We start from the raw sequence: 13,060 nt of genomic DNA, 5'->3' as shown, positions 1-13,060 counted from the left end.
GAAGTCTATCTAAGAAACTGAAAAAATCATATAAATGAAAATAGCCTAGAAGAAATACCTGAATAAAGCTGAAAACAAAGATAAACGAATGGGAATGACAGCAGCCACAGCAACAGAAACAAAGATCAGACTGGTCCTCGGAAAAGAGCAGTAGGGACAAACTGTTGGCAAATCTGACTAGCAGTAAAGGGCAAATCACAAGAAGCACTCAGGAAGGCAAGGCGAACACATATATGAAACTATTTTAAGAGAACTGGAATATAACGTGATGTCCATGACTTTGAAAATTGATGATTTTCAAGAAAACTATAAAACCAAAGGAGAGGAAAAAAGTTACAACTATAGAAGAAAGAGGCTACCAAAGAGGGGATTTCAAATCAGCAAAGCAAAGAACTAGAACAACTGCTGTCTACACATTGGACACCTACTAAGTACCTGCTGTGTGCCAGGCAGTGTTCTGACACTGAGGGTTCAACAGTGGGCAAACAGAGGTCATTGCCCTTACAGAGCTGAATGTCCAGCCAGGAGAGAAGCACAGTAAAACAGGTAAAATAAATGGCACAGCACAAGGTGGTAAGTGCCACGAAGAAAATCAAACAGCAAAATGGAATTCCGAGTGGGGGAGGGTGGGTGGAGGAGGGGGTCCACGCACCATGCACACACAGGCATTTATGTGGATTAAAAGTATAAGCAATATCCAAGAAACTCCGTGAGAAAGGCTGGCACCATGAGAATTCTTGCATAGTGTAATATTAGGAAATGACCTAAGGATTTAAGGACCTAAGCCTGAACTGGACCCCAGCGCTATTTAAAGAAAGATGAATACATTTGAATACGTAAAGCTATAACAAAAGACCATGTAACAAAAGATCCCCTCGATGGTTAAAAAGCAAATGACAGACTGGGTAAAAATATTTGGAGTTTTCTGAATTCTTAAGAGTAGGTTAAATTCCTAAAATTCTAGAAATATAAGGACTTAACCCTCTATTATTCATTCCATCAAAGTAACTCTTTGTCAGACGTATTTCTTGTGTGTGTGTGTGTGTGTGTGTGTGTGTGTGTGTGTGTGTGTGTGTGGTGGCATGCTGAATAATAAAATTGGTATTGAGATATTTTGCAACACATATAAAAAAGGATCAATATACATAATATATAATAAGTACCAACAAAACAGTAAGACACATAGCCAATAAAATGGAGAGAGAAAATGAAAGATCATTATTGAAGGAATAAAAATGTCTAATAAAGATATGAAAATTTGCAGGTCTCATTAATCAATAAAGGCATATATTAAAAGTCAGTATTATTTTTTTCCCAACTGGTTAGCAAAGAGGAAAATGATTGACACCTTCACAGGTTGGAGAGGCCGGGCCAAAAAACATTGCCGATATGGTGGAGATTAGGAGAACATTTTTACATATCTACCAAAATTTACAGTTTCACTAGTACACACCACACACCAACCTAAACAAGCAACCACACAAATGCACATGTGATCGCTACAGCAATATTTTTAACAGTAATGACAGAAATGGCCCCAATGTCCATTGGCAGGAATTTGGTTTAGTAAGTTATGATGATAAGTCCACTCAGTGGAGTAGTCGTGGGACACTGGTTTTCTTAATGAAAGATACACATATATTCCTATTGATAATAAAAATTAATTGTGACTTTTCCTCTGTATATTCCCATTTTCCACATGAGTGTTAGAGAGGCTCAGAGGCCTGGCCAGGTGGTGAGTCTCAGTCCGTCTGATCCTTTACTCTGTGGCTGCACACACTTCCTCTCAGTGGGATGGCTAAGGTCCAATCTCTCTCTCTCTCTCTCTCTCTCTCTCTCTCTCTCACACACACACACACACACACACACACACACACACACACACAAACACACACACACACACACACACACACACACACACACACATCTCCATGCAACCGGGAATGCTGGAAATGTCCTGGAGGATAAATACCCAGTTGTCAGCTTGCCCTAGGGTGGGACTGTGACATGGGTGAGATTTAGAAGATGCGTTTTCTTCTGCATACATTTCTATTTTGTTACTTAAAAACAAACAAAAACCCGGCCAATATACAAGTTTCACTTTTACTATTAAAAGCTGGGAAGCTGAGGCAGGAGGATCGTGAGTTCAAAGCCAGCCTCAGCAACAGTGAAGCATGCTAAGCAACATAGTAAGACCCTGTCTCTAAATAAAATATTTTTTAAAAAGGGCTGGGGATGTGGCTCAGTGGTTGAGTGCCTCTGAGTTCAATCCCCAGTACCCCTCCAAAGAAAAAATGATCCCAAATTCTGAGGACAAAACAGAATGGTGGTTGTCCAGGCCTGGCAGGGGGAGTGAGGAGGGATGGGTTAGTTGCTGGTTTCTCTTTTGCAAGATGAGAAGAGCTCCAGAGAGGGATGGTGGAGATGTTTGCACAAGTTTATGAACATACTTAATCTCATGGAACTGTAAGCTTAAAAAATGGTGAAGATGGTGAATTTGATGTTACAAGTATTTTACTATAATAAAAAAAATTAAAGATCTTCTGTTTAGAAAATAGTTGAACAGGGAAGAGCTAGTGAGAGAAGAGGGTAGGGTCCAGTCAGGGCAAGAAGGACCAGGGTCAGCTCCTCTGCAGTCCCCACCTAAAGCCCAATGGAGAGGGCCTGGGCTCTCCACTCCCCACCCTCCCATAGAACCAAAGCCTCACAGCATGGCCTCTGCTGGTGGGTGGAGGGAGACCCATATCCTGGAGCCCGAGCACTGGGCTTGGCCTCACTGCAGCTGATAAATGATGAAGAAAGACCCCAATGTCTGGCAGGGGCCAGCCACAGTGGGTCACAACATGGTTGGTTCCCAAGAGCTGGAGAGGGGCCAGGATGCTCTGGGCTGTGTGCTGGGCTTTAGACCATGAGCCCAGAGAGGTGGAGAAGGCTGGCTCTGAGGACCCAGCTGCCCTCCTGACATCCGGTGGCCCTTCCATTCTGAATGAGACATCTGCAGACAGAGCCAGCACACAGAAAGCTGGATTTGCTCTGCCTGGGACAGGGAATCATGGGATGAAGGTTTCTATTTTCACGCTTCTTCCTGCTGTTGTGGACTGTGGATCAATATGAAATACAAAAAGTCAAGACACAGGGACACATGTAGCAGAGTCACATGGAATCATCCTAGTGGTCATGCCACTGAAAATTGGGAGGGGAAACAGAAAGAATTATTGATGTGCCTCATTTGTCCAATGCCCCAGAAATAGCCTGGGACACCCCTGAGAGTCAGCCCTGACATCATCTGCAGAAATTAGGTCTAGACCCTGGGTTCATCCATTAATAGCTGGTGACCTCAGCTGAATTACTTAACCTCTCTGAGCCTCACTTGATTCATGAGTCAGAAGTAAAGCACCTCATCTCTACCTGGGTTTGTCACGTGGATCAGATGCAACAAAACATATGTGAGATTAGCACAGGCCCAGAATACAATAGGTGCTCAATAAGTGCCAGTGCCCTTTCGTGGATTAGGGTAGGAGAACATCCAAAACTCCTTCCCACAGTCCATTTCTCCTCCTCTGGTTCCATTTTGGGGTTGGGTCGGCTCTTCAAGGTTCCCACCTTCTTCCCTCTGGTCAGGGTCATAGCTGTCCCTTTCCTGGGCTCTTGCCTTTGCTTCAGAAGCCTGTGCTGTAGTCTGAGAATTTGGTCACATGCATCTGGCCACCCAGAGGCCATTTAGGACCTTCTTGGTCCCTGGTGGAGTTCTTCAGAGAGGCTTCTCACCCACATGGTGGCTGACTTGTGGATCCTGGAGGTGTCCCCACAAGAATGAGCAGAGCGCCACAACAGAACGAGCTCCGAGTCACTGCAAAGGCCAAGGCGTGCCTGCAGAGCGACCCAGGAGCGGCCCTCAAAGGGAGAGGCAGGGGAAACAGGATGGCAATGCACTTCCATTTGCATTGAGAACAGAAAAAGAGGAAGTTGGAGCCCAAGTGACTGCAGTGATAGGCAGGAAAACCCATTCCACAAACTGGGCATTGGGACCAGCAGGGGAAAGATGGCTGCTCTCCAAGCTGAGCAGGGCAGGGCGGGGAAGGTGCTGGTGGTGTGAGGTGGGCACAGCCTCAGAGTCTAGGAGACAGGGCGGGTACTCAGAGAGGAGGTGGGGGGTCATTTCCTGCCCGACCATGCCATGCCTCTAGTGGGCCCTCTCTCAGTGAAACTGGGTACTCACCACAAGGGCACAGAGGACAGCTTCTCCCCTCCCTGGGTACAACAGAAAGCCCACTGGATGGTCTACATCCAACCCACATTCAGCTGGCAGCGAGTGACTTCCATAAGACATTCACCAGCACAGTGCAGGACCCCAGGGTGCAGAGGTGTTGGAGGCCTTGCCCCTGTCCCAGGGTCTCGTAGCTCTGGTAGGAATATGGACAAGAACCTTTCTCTGAGGAGCCCCCCACCCGAGCTGCTTCCCTGTGAAGACTTCTGACATCTTCCCAGTTTGTGGAGGCTAAAGCCAAGAGCAGGGATGGAACCCAGCACTGTTTAGTGCCTGCCATGTGCCAACCTGTCCTTAGGGTGTCAACGTTATACTAATCCTGCAAGCAGGCTCCTCATCACCATCTGACAGCTGAGAAAACGGAGGCCGTGAACAGAGAGGGCTGGGGACAGCCTTCCATGGCAGAGTCCAACACTTTGTGTTACCTAAAACTGGATGCCGCTGAGTGGCCTGGGGAAGTCATTGAACACCTTGGACTCTCAGTTTCCTCACCTCTAAAATGGGAGTAATAGCACCCCCCCATCCCTGCCGCCAGTGTAAGAAGTAACTAATGCCGAGCTGACTTTCCAGAAATTTCTCTCTCTTGCTCTTCAGTTATTTCTGGTCTTTTAGTTTTACTTATACCTATAAGGATTTTTGTCTTCTAAAATAAGGTGTCAGATCCCATTATGAGAACACTGCAACCTATTCGCAGGGAGGAAAAGAAAAGGAAAGCTTCCTGGAGGTTCAGAGATAGTAGTGAATATAAAGAAAAGAAAAGCAAGTTGAGATCCAGGGAGACCCCAGCCATGGGATCTCAACCACCGGGCTGCAGTTGGGATGTGCTAATAAATGCCTGCTGAGAAGATTGCAAAATAGGGTGTGTGTTTTTGGAGGGGGAATTGCTTTCTGTGCCCACAACAGCTGCCCTCATTGCTCAGAGGGGAAGCCTGGGGACATGGGCCCTTTGGAGTCCCTGGCCCAGCTTCTGGCTCAAAATCCAACCTGCCCCACTCTTGCCGGTTACCCGCCTTTCCCCAACCCCACCACCACTGATTCAAAGTTTCACAAGACACAAAAGCCACGCCAAAGGAAACTGCTGGCTCCAGAGCCTGCTCAGCCCACTGAGGCTCTGTCTTTTTTTGGCCTTGTGGCTGCATGAGTGGCAACCTTTTTCCATAGAAAGTTTCCATTGCATCAGTTATTTACATTCTTACCACCTATATGTGGGCTCTGGTTTCGAATCAGTGAACCAGAGCAGGCCTCGTGGGGCCCATCACAACTTACAGGGAGTGAGGGGGCCTGTCACCATGGCCAAAGGACCCACGGCCCTGGGGCAGCCCTCAGAGCCAGCATTTAGGGTCACAGGCTCCTGGGTCAGAACCCACGCCTCTGCTTCCAGCTGTGCAACCACAGGCAGGTAATTGACCACTATCTCGGAACCTCCACATGGGTCAACGAATGTGTTCTTCTACCAGCCTGGCTCAGACCCCCACGGCCACCCCCTCACCTGGACCGACGCACGACAGGGTCTGAACTCTCTTCCCAATTCACCCTCTTTACGGCCAGACTCCTGACACCCGCTGTCACTCTCCCCCAATCCTCCAGTGGTTCCCCTGGAGAGCAGCATCTCCAGGTGGGATCTCCTTCCTGAGCCCGCAGGGCTGCCTCTGGCTTCCACACGCCTCTGAAAACCCCCTCCTTGCCAAACCACCAGGCTCAGTGTTCATATGCCTCTGATAGTTCTCTCTGCCAGAAGTGTTTTTCTCCATTTCACTGCGAACAAGTCCAACCCATATCAGCCCACAGGAGCCCAGCTCACATGCCACCTCCTCCACAGAGCCCTCCAACCCCCACCCCTCTGGCCAGCTGTGACCTCTCAGAGCATTTGGTCTCTTTATAAAGGTGTTTCCCTCCTCCCTGCATGAGGAACACAATCCACCCAAATGCCAGTCGGCACCACAGGCAAAACACACAGTCCTTGAGGATTGGGATGTGTGTGATTCATCTCTGTCACTCACAGAGCCTCAAATACAACTGGTGGCAATGAGTGAGTGAATGAACACAGAGTTCTCTCATTTTACTACCCCTGGGTGGTAAGGGAAGATGAGTGTGGGCACGTGGGTAAAGATGAGTCAACAGCCCAGTGCCATCTACACACTCTTCTTGGCACTTCCTGAAGGACCTGGTAGACTGGGGTGAAAGCCAGGACACCAAGGGGCTCCCAGGCTCATCCTCACCCAGCTCCACGGCTGAGCCCCACAGCCTAGGGCCCGGGAGGCCTGTCCAGCCTCACCCTCTGAATCTCCGCATGGGGGCCCTGGTATCACCTGAGCAGCTGTGGGGAGAGCAGGAGCCATGGCTGACCTCCAGCGCCTCCTGGACCCCCAGTGCAGGTGTCACCAGGTTCCCTGAGTCTCTCCAGCCTGTCAGCTCCTAGCCACCCTCCTGCCATCACCTTGGCCAAGGCTTCAGCACCTCCTGTCTCCCCGACCCCCTGGTCTCACCACATGACACCTTTCTTCCCTGGTCTACCCACCATGCTGCCCAGAGGGGTACTTCTTCTCGGCAGCTCTGATTAGGCCACGGTGCTCCTTGGCCACTTTGATGATTGTGGCAGCTTCTCCCTTTTGAATGCCCCCCATCGTCCATCCAGAGCTCTGCCTCACAGTCCTGGGCTAGCTGCCCTTCTGCGGACTTCAGGGCCAGACACATGCCGTCCCGTCGACGTATCCAGTGCCAAGCTCGGTGCTTGGCATGCCCCAGGTGCGATGAAAGCGTGTTGAGTGGATGAGGAACCAGGCACACTCACCCTGCCCCTGGCCGGCCTTCCAGGGTGTGGCCCCGACATCACCAGGCCCAGGTCTTCACTTACCAGGACCGAGCATCAGGGCCATCTGCTGACCAGCAGGTACGCTGTCTACCTGGACTGGAGGATTTTCCCAGGGAAATGGCCACCCCTCTGCGCTGAAGGTTTCTGAGCCCCAGTGGCCTGAAGTCAGCGGGGCAGACAGTTGCCTTGTGTTGGCTCTGAGGCCTGGGAACACAACTCAGACATGGGCCGAGGCTTTGGGGAGGTTCCAGATGCAGGGGAAGGAATCTGAGGGCTGCTTCCCCTCTGGCCCACTCTGCACAACACCTGCCAAGAGTTTCCTTCCCCACTGCCCACCCTGCTCACCCCTCCCCAGACTGTGCCCCCCACCTTCCAATCTTTTTATCCTTCCCCAGGTCCAGCCTTGCCTAGTTCCCTATATTTTGTTCTTAAAGTAGCTAAACTTAGAGAACTATGAGACTGTGGGGTCTGAGGGGTCAGGGTAGGTGGGCGGGACATGGGTGTGGCTGCAGCACCCTCGTGAGCTGACCGTGTGTCCAGAACTGCCACATTCCCAGCAGTCCTCAGGAAGCCCATCTCTTAAGGACTCCTTCTGTTCTAGCTCCCCGTCAAGCAGCTGATTACCAGCCAGAATAATTCTTCCCAGTAAAAGAAAAACAAACAGAGAACCACATGTTCTTTGCTCTTCCTGAAAGCCAGGATGAATCTCTAACTTCAGGAATTTAAGTGAGAACCCTTTTTGATCCTTGAAGGAATGTCCCCACTTGGTAGCAATTTCTATATCCATATATACCCAGGGCTTTCAAATACACTTGCGCATTTGTTCTGATTTTTATTTTAACTACTGGGTGAGATGGACCTCGATCACTCTCCTACTACAGATAATGTGAGGCTCTGGGATTGAGGGATGGTCCCAAGTCCCCCAGCTGATGTGAGGGAGAAGCGGAACTGGCCCCCAGGTCCTACACTCAGCTGCCCAGGTGCTCTCTGACGGACAGGCAAAGTACTTCAATAAAACAACAGCTCTCACCTCCCTATATTTTCCCACAAACCCTTGCCGTGATGTACAAGTACACAAGGCAAGTTTATTTCTAGAAGGCAGGTCTCTTGTAGGCCCAATATTCTAAAGACTAGACAACACCCAGAGCTAGACTTGGTCTGGACAGTGGAGCCTTTATTTCTGAAGCTTTCACGCCTTCTGCCATCACGGCCTCTAGACCTTTGAGCTCGTTCCAGGACAACAGTAGCTCTCCTGCAACACAGGGCGAGGCCTCAGTCCTCCTGGTTTCCCAGGCCCTGCCCAGGTCCAGGCATATGAGAAGTGCCCAGCACAGCAAAGAGACAACGGCTTCTGGGCATCCCAGGTGATACCTGCCACAGTTGGGAGAGGAGTACTGGTCCTGGCCTGCATCTCCAGGGGAGAAGAGTAACTATGATAGCAGCACTTCCCTGGAGAGTAGCGTCTTCCACGGGCTTTTATGGCAACCATGATTACCTCCAGCCTGAGGAGGAGGAAGGAGGCAGGGACTTGCCAAGACCAGCTTCACCAAGTGCCGGGGCCAGGACCAAACCCCATGCAGCCTGTGTGCAAGTCCAGACACCTGGGAGCATGTGCTGCAGAGCGTGGCCCCTGTGCATGTGGGACAGAACCAACAGGCATGACACAACCAACAGGCATGCAAAGTGTCAGAGGAAGAAGTGACTTAGAAGGGACAGAATAGGAGCCTTGAGGAATGGGAGGGCCTACAGAATGGGAGGCAGACGGGGGGAGTGAGGTGGCATCTGGCTGAGGGGCTATATCTGCACAGTGCACCTGCAGGAGACCCTGCTTGGGGCTCTACAGCTGCTTGCTCACAGAGGGGACAATCACTTTCCTACTGTCCAGCCTGGACAGTGGAAACCTGTGCCCAAGAGTGGAGAAGCAGGCCAAGAAGAGACCCTGCGAATACCCGACAGCATGTGCACAATGAGCACACTGGGGAACTGGGGGATACTTTTCCCATGACAGTCTTGGCCTCCCTGTCACACTGTATGGGTTCCGTGAGGCTGCTGTAACAAATTAACCACACCAAATACACTGAAACACCACAAATGTATCATCTGAGCTTGGAAGTCCAAAACGGGTCTCACCAGACTGAAACCAAGGTGTCTGCAGGGCTGCGTTTTTCTATCTAGAGGTCCCAGAGGTGAGTCTGTTTGTTCCAACTCCCAGCTTTTAGAAGCTGCCCCATTCCTTCCTTGGCTGGTGGCCCCCTCAAAGCCATCCATGGCTAGTTGAGTCTTTCTCACTTCGCGTCACCCCGATGCTAAGTCATCTGCCTCCATCTACCATGTATGAATGATCACACAGCACCCCATAAATTTGTATAATTATAACAGTACCTAAGTGTGTGTGTGTGTGTGTGTGTATACATATGAATATATTTATATTTTAAAGTTCCTTATGATTACATTAAGTCTACAGGGATAATCTAGGGCAATCCCTATTTCAAGGCAAGCTGATCTTCAGCCTTGACTCCATTTGCTACTTTAATTCCCCTTTGCCACATAATCTAACATAATCACAGGTTCTGGGAATTAGGATGTGGACATTTTTGCATGTGGGGGGTGGAGCATTCCTCTGCTATTATCTTTCATGCAACAGTTCCAGGAGGAACGCAGCCCAAGATGAGGTGAGGGGGGTACTCACACCTACTGCAGTGGGAGCAGTCGCTTCCCAGCTGCCCGCTTAGCACACATCACCCTTGAAAACCTCAGCGTGTTTCCACACTGAGCCGGGCACAGGCCGCTCCCACAGTGACTGCAGGAGCAGAGCCAGAAATAACGCCACTGAGATGGAAAACATCCCCTGCCCATTACTCCACTCACTCTCCCACCACGAAGGGAGGCTCCTGCGGGGCCTAGGTTGGAGGCCCTTCCAGGGTTGGCTGAGGATAGAGGGAGCAGTTGTTCTACAATCTGGCTCTGGGCAGGGACACAGGTGTGCCGGGCTGCTCCGGGGGTCTGAATGTGGGCCTGGCCAGGCACCCTCACCTTCTCACTATGGGTCGGGGGGAGCTTAGAGTCTGCCCTCCCCAGCCTCAATGCCCCTGAGCCACAGATCCCTACCAGCTCCCAACCACTCTTTCTCTAGCTTTTTGCTGCCAGATGCTGGGATCTGCTGGACATGCAGCTCTTAAGCTCAGAGCCCATGATACTCTCATCTTGACCCCTGGGCTCTGGGATGTGGCTGGGCTCTTTTCCCAGTCCTGCTTCTGTCCTGTGTGCCTGCCCGCCTCCTCTGCTTCCCGCCCTGGGAATCCCATCTGGGAAGCTCAATGCAAACCCTCTGCCTCCGAAACTCCTTTTCCTAAGGGTTTTTCAGAGAACAAGATTCACCCACTGAGGGGCTGAACAACTTGATGAATCAGCTATGTCGTGGCCTCACCATCCATCTCACACATATGACATTGTGTCTCGATGGCCTGGGAACCTCCCCCATGACCGTCCAGTTTCTCACGTCTTCTGTCCTATTCTACAAAGGAAAACAGGAAGGAACATGCCTTCCCCGTGCGGGCACTACACAGAGCATGCCTTTCACATGGGCTCATTCAACCCTCTCTTCTCCTCCACTCTTATCATCCCCATTTTATAGAGAAGAAACTGAGGCTCAGGGAAGGGAAACACGTTGCCCAAGGCCACACAGCCAGAACAGACCGGACTTGTGTGTGCCTGGCTCCAAAGCCTGAGGCTGCAGTCCCATGTCACACCAGGGGTGGGGGGAGGAGACACACAGACGATCCATTCTAAATGCTACAATGAAATGTTTCCAATTTATCTCCTAAAAACCCAAGCCTTTCGAGATGTCTCCAATTTTGTCTCTTTGTTATATTATGGGATTTCAGTGTGAGATTTTTTATTTGAGTTAAAAATAAATGTTGGAGGATCAAGGAGAGGTTCCACTATTTAAAACATTTACAGATCGCAGACTGTGGCCAACCCTTGCCTTGTACCCAGCAAGACCGAGGCTCAGAAATGGAAGGGATCTGCTCACAGGCATGACCTTCCCAGCTGAAGCCAGAGAGCTCCGCCCGTACCTCCTACCTACTCCTGGAGGGAGAATTCATTGTATGCTCCATTTGGCCCTTTGCACTGCTTGGCTTAGAATTTAGAATCCAATGTGGTGTGTGTCCTTGTTCCTGCTCTCACAGTGCCACACAGTTGGAGGCCCAGGAGTGTGCACGCTCAGTCTCCATGTCCTTGTCCATACAGGAAGACATCTGTGCAGGGCAGCAGGTTCATCTGGGTGGATGAACTTGAGAAGACACAAACACACCTGCTCTGATCCGAGCCATGAGCGATGACATTGGGATCACAGATCACAGGGCTGGGCCCAGAGCTGCTGCTCCAAGGAGAGAGAAAGAGCCCTATATTTAGACTCAAAAGGCTCAGGCAGAGTCCCACTTCTGATCCTTACCACTTTGCGGCCTTGAATCACCTACCTAGCTTCTTTGAGTCTTCCTCAGGGGGAGAAAATTATGTCCCATGAGGAGCTGGTATGAGTTGAAATGAGATAAGCAACGTGGAAATGCTGGAGGCATAGGAATCCTCTAAGCTGCAGAGTCCAGGGCTCCACCCTATGCCACTGTCTGATTCCAGAGCTGTGAGGAAGGGCCCAGGAATCTGTATTTCCCACTCCTGCCAGAACTCTATGGCAAGTAGTCAATGGACCACACTTCCAGAAATCCATCTAGAAAGCACTCAGTGTGTGTTTGTTAGATCGCTGGATCTGTGAACATCTGCTGAGCCGCACATGGCTGCAGGAAGACATAGGCTGGAGGAAATAAGTAATTTTCTCCAAATACATTTCCTGTGAAGTCCAAATGATGGGAACTGGGTTGGGGCTTCTAGGACGAGGAGGAGGATGAATGACAGCTCCTTTCTCCAAGAAGCTGTTCCCTCTACCCAGGGAGAGACCTGGCTGAAGGGCCACACCCAGTGGCTCAGGGTCAAACCAGAAGGGATGCTCCAGGGAGGCAGTCCCCTGGGAATGAGTTCCAGAGCCTGTTCTCTTCAGCATCTTCATGAAGACAGGAAAGAAAGAACTGAAAATATGCTCATTAAATCTGCATCTGGCACCCGATTTGGCAGGGTTGCCAAAATTCTGTAAGACTAGAATTAAATTAGCAAATTGGAAGTAAAATGATTTTAAGCAGGCATGATGGAATTCATCAGGGCCAGGTGGAAGCGAATGGGGGAAGGGGACTAGGAAAGCCCACATCCCTTGGACGAGAATGGGAAAGAAACAAAGCAGTGAGCAGAAATGACCCACATGATTAAGATTCACCCTGAGGACGGGGTGGTGACCAAGAGGGCCTCAGACTGCAAGGTGGCAAGAGGCTCCCTCTAGGGGACAAGAGACGTAGCTGGACAACACCCAACAAAGGATGGCAGCCTTTTCTTTACAATAAAGTCAAGAAGAAAGGACCGGGGCGGGGGGGGGGGGGTGGCTGCCTGGGAATGAGACAGGGGAGGATCTCTACACTGACAGGTCCATGGGACCCTCACTGGGTGATGACAGCCTGGGGGAGGCTGGCACTACCATAATCACCACTGCATGTTTACTTAGTCTGGGAAAAGCACTGGTGGGGGAAGGTGCGGCACAGATGATATAGAGGAGAGAAGAGGAGGCAAGCAGAAATTGGGCACTGCCTAAGTGCCAGGCACTGCATTAGACAGTTGTCAAGTCCCATCTCCTCTAATCCTCACAGTAATCCTAACAGCTGAGATTTTTCTTCCCTCTTTTTCTTGAGCTTTCTTTTCTGCTTCCTTTGTTTAAAATGTGCGTGTGTGTGTGTGTGTATGTGTGTGTGTGTGTGTGTATTTTAAATACATAAAGTAGATAAGCCCTCCTCCACCCTCTCAAATTCTACTTCCACTCCTGGTTCACCGGGTGTTTCCATAGCATGGAAGTGTAGCTACATGTGCACACACACGCCTTT

At 50.2% G+C, this 13,060-nt stretch overlaps 1 protein-coding gene across 2 annotated transcripts in view; it reads right to left on the bottom strand.

Moving 5' to 3' along the window:
* HIVEP3 (HIVEP zinc finger 3) overlaps window positions 1-13,060 on the bottom strand; it is a 464,171-nt gene that overhangs the window by 100,653 nt on the left and 350,458 nt on the right. The gene's annotated exons all lie outside the window — the stretch shown is intronic.

The sequence above is a fragment of the Spermophilus citellus genome (assembly GCF_964194105.1).
Source record: "Spermophilus citellus genome assembly, chromosome: 9".
Taxonomy (NCBI): Eukaryota; Metazoa; Chordata; class Mammalia; order Rodentia; family Sciuridae; genus Spermophilus; species Spermophilus citellus.
This window is presented reverse-complemented; position numbering and strand designations above follow the sequence as displayed.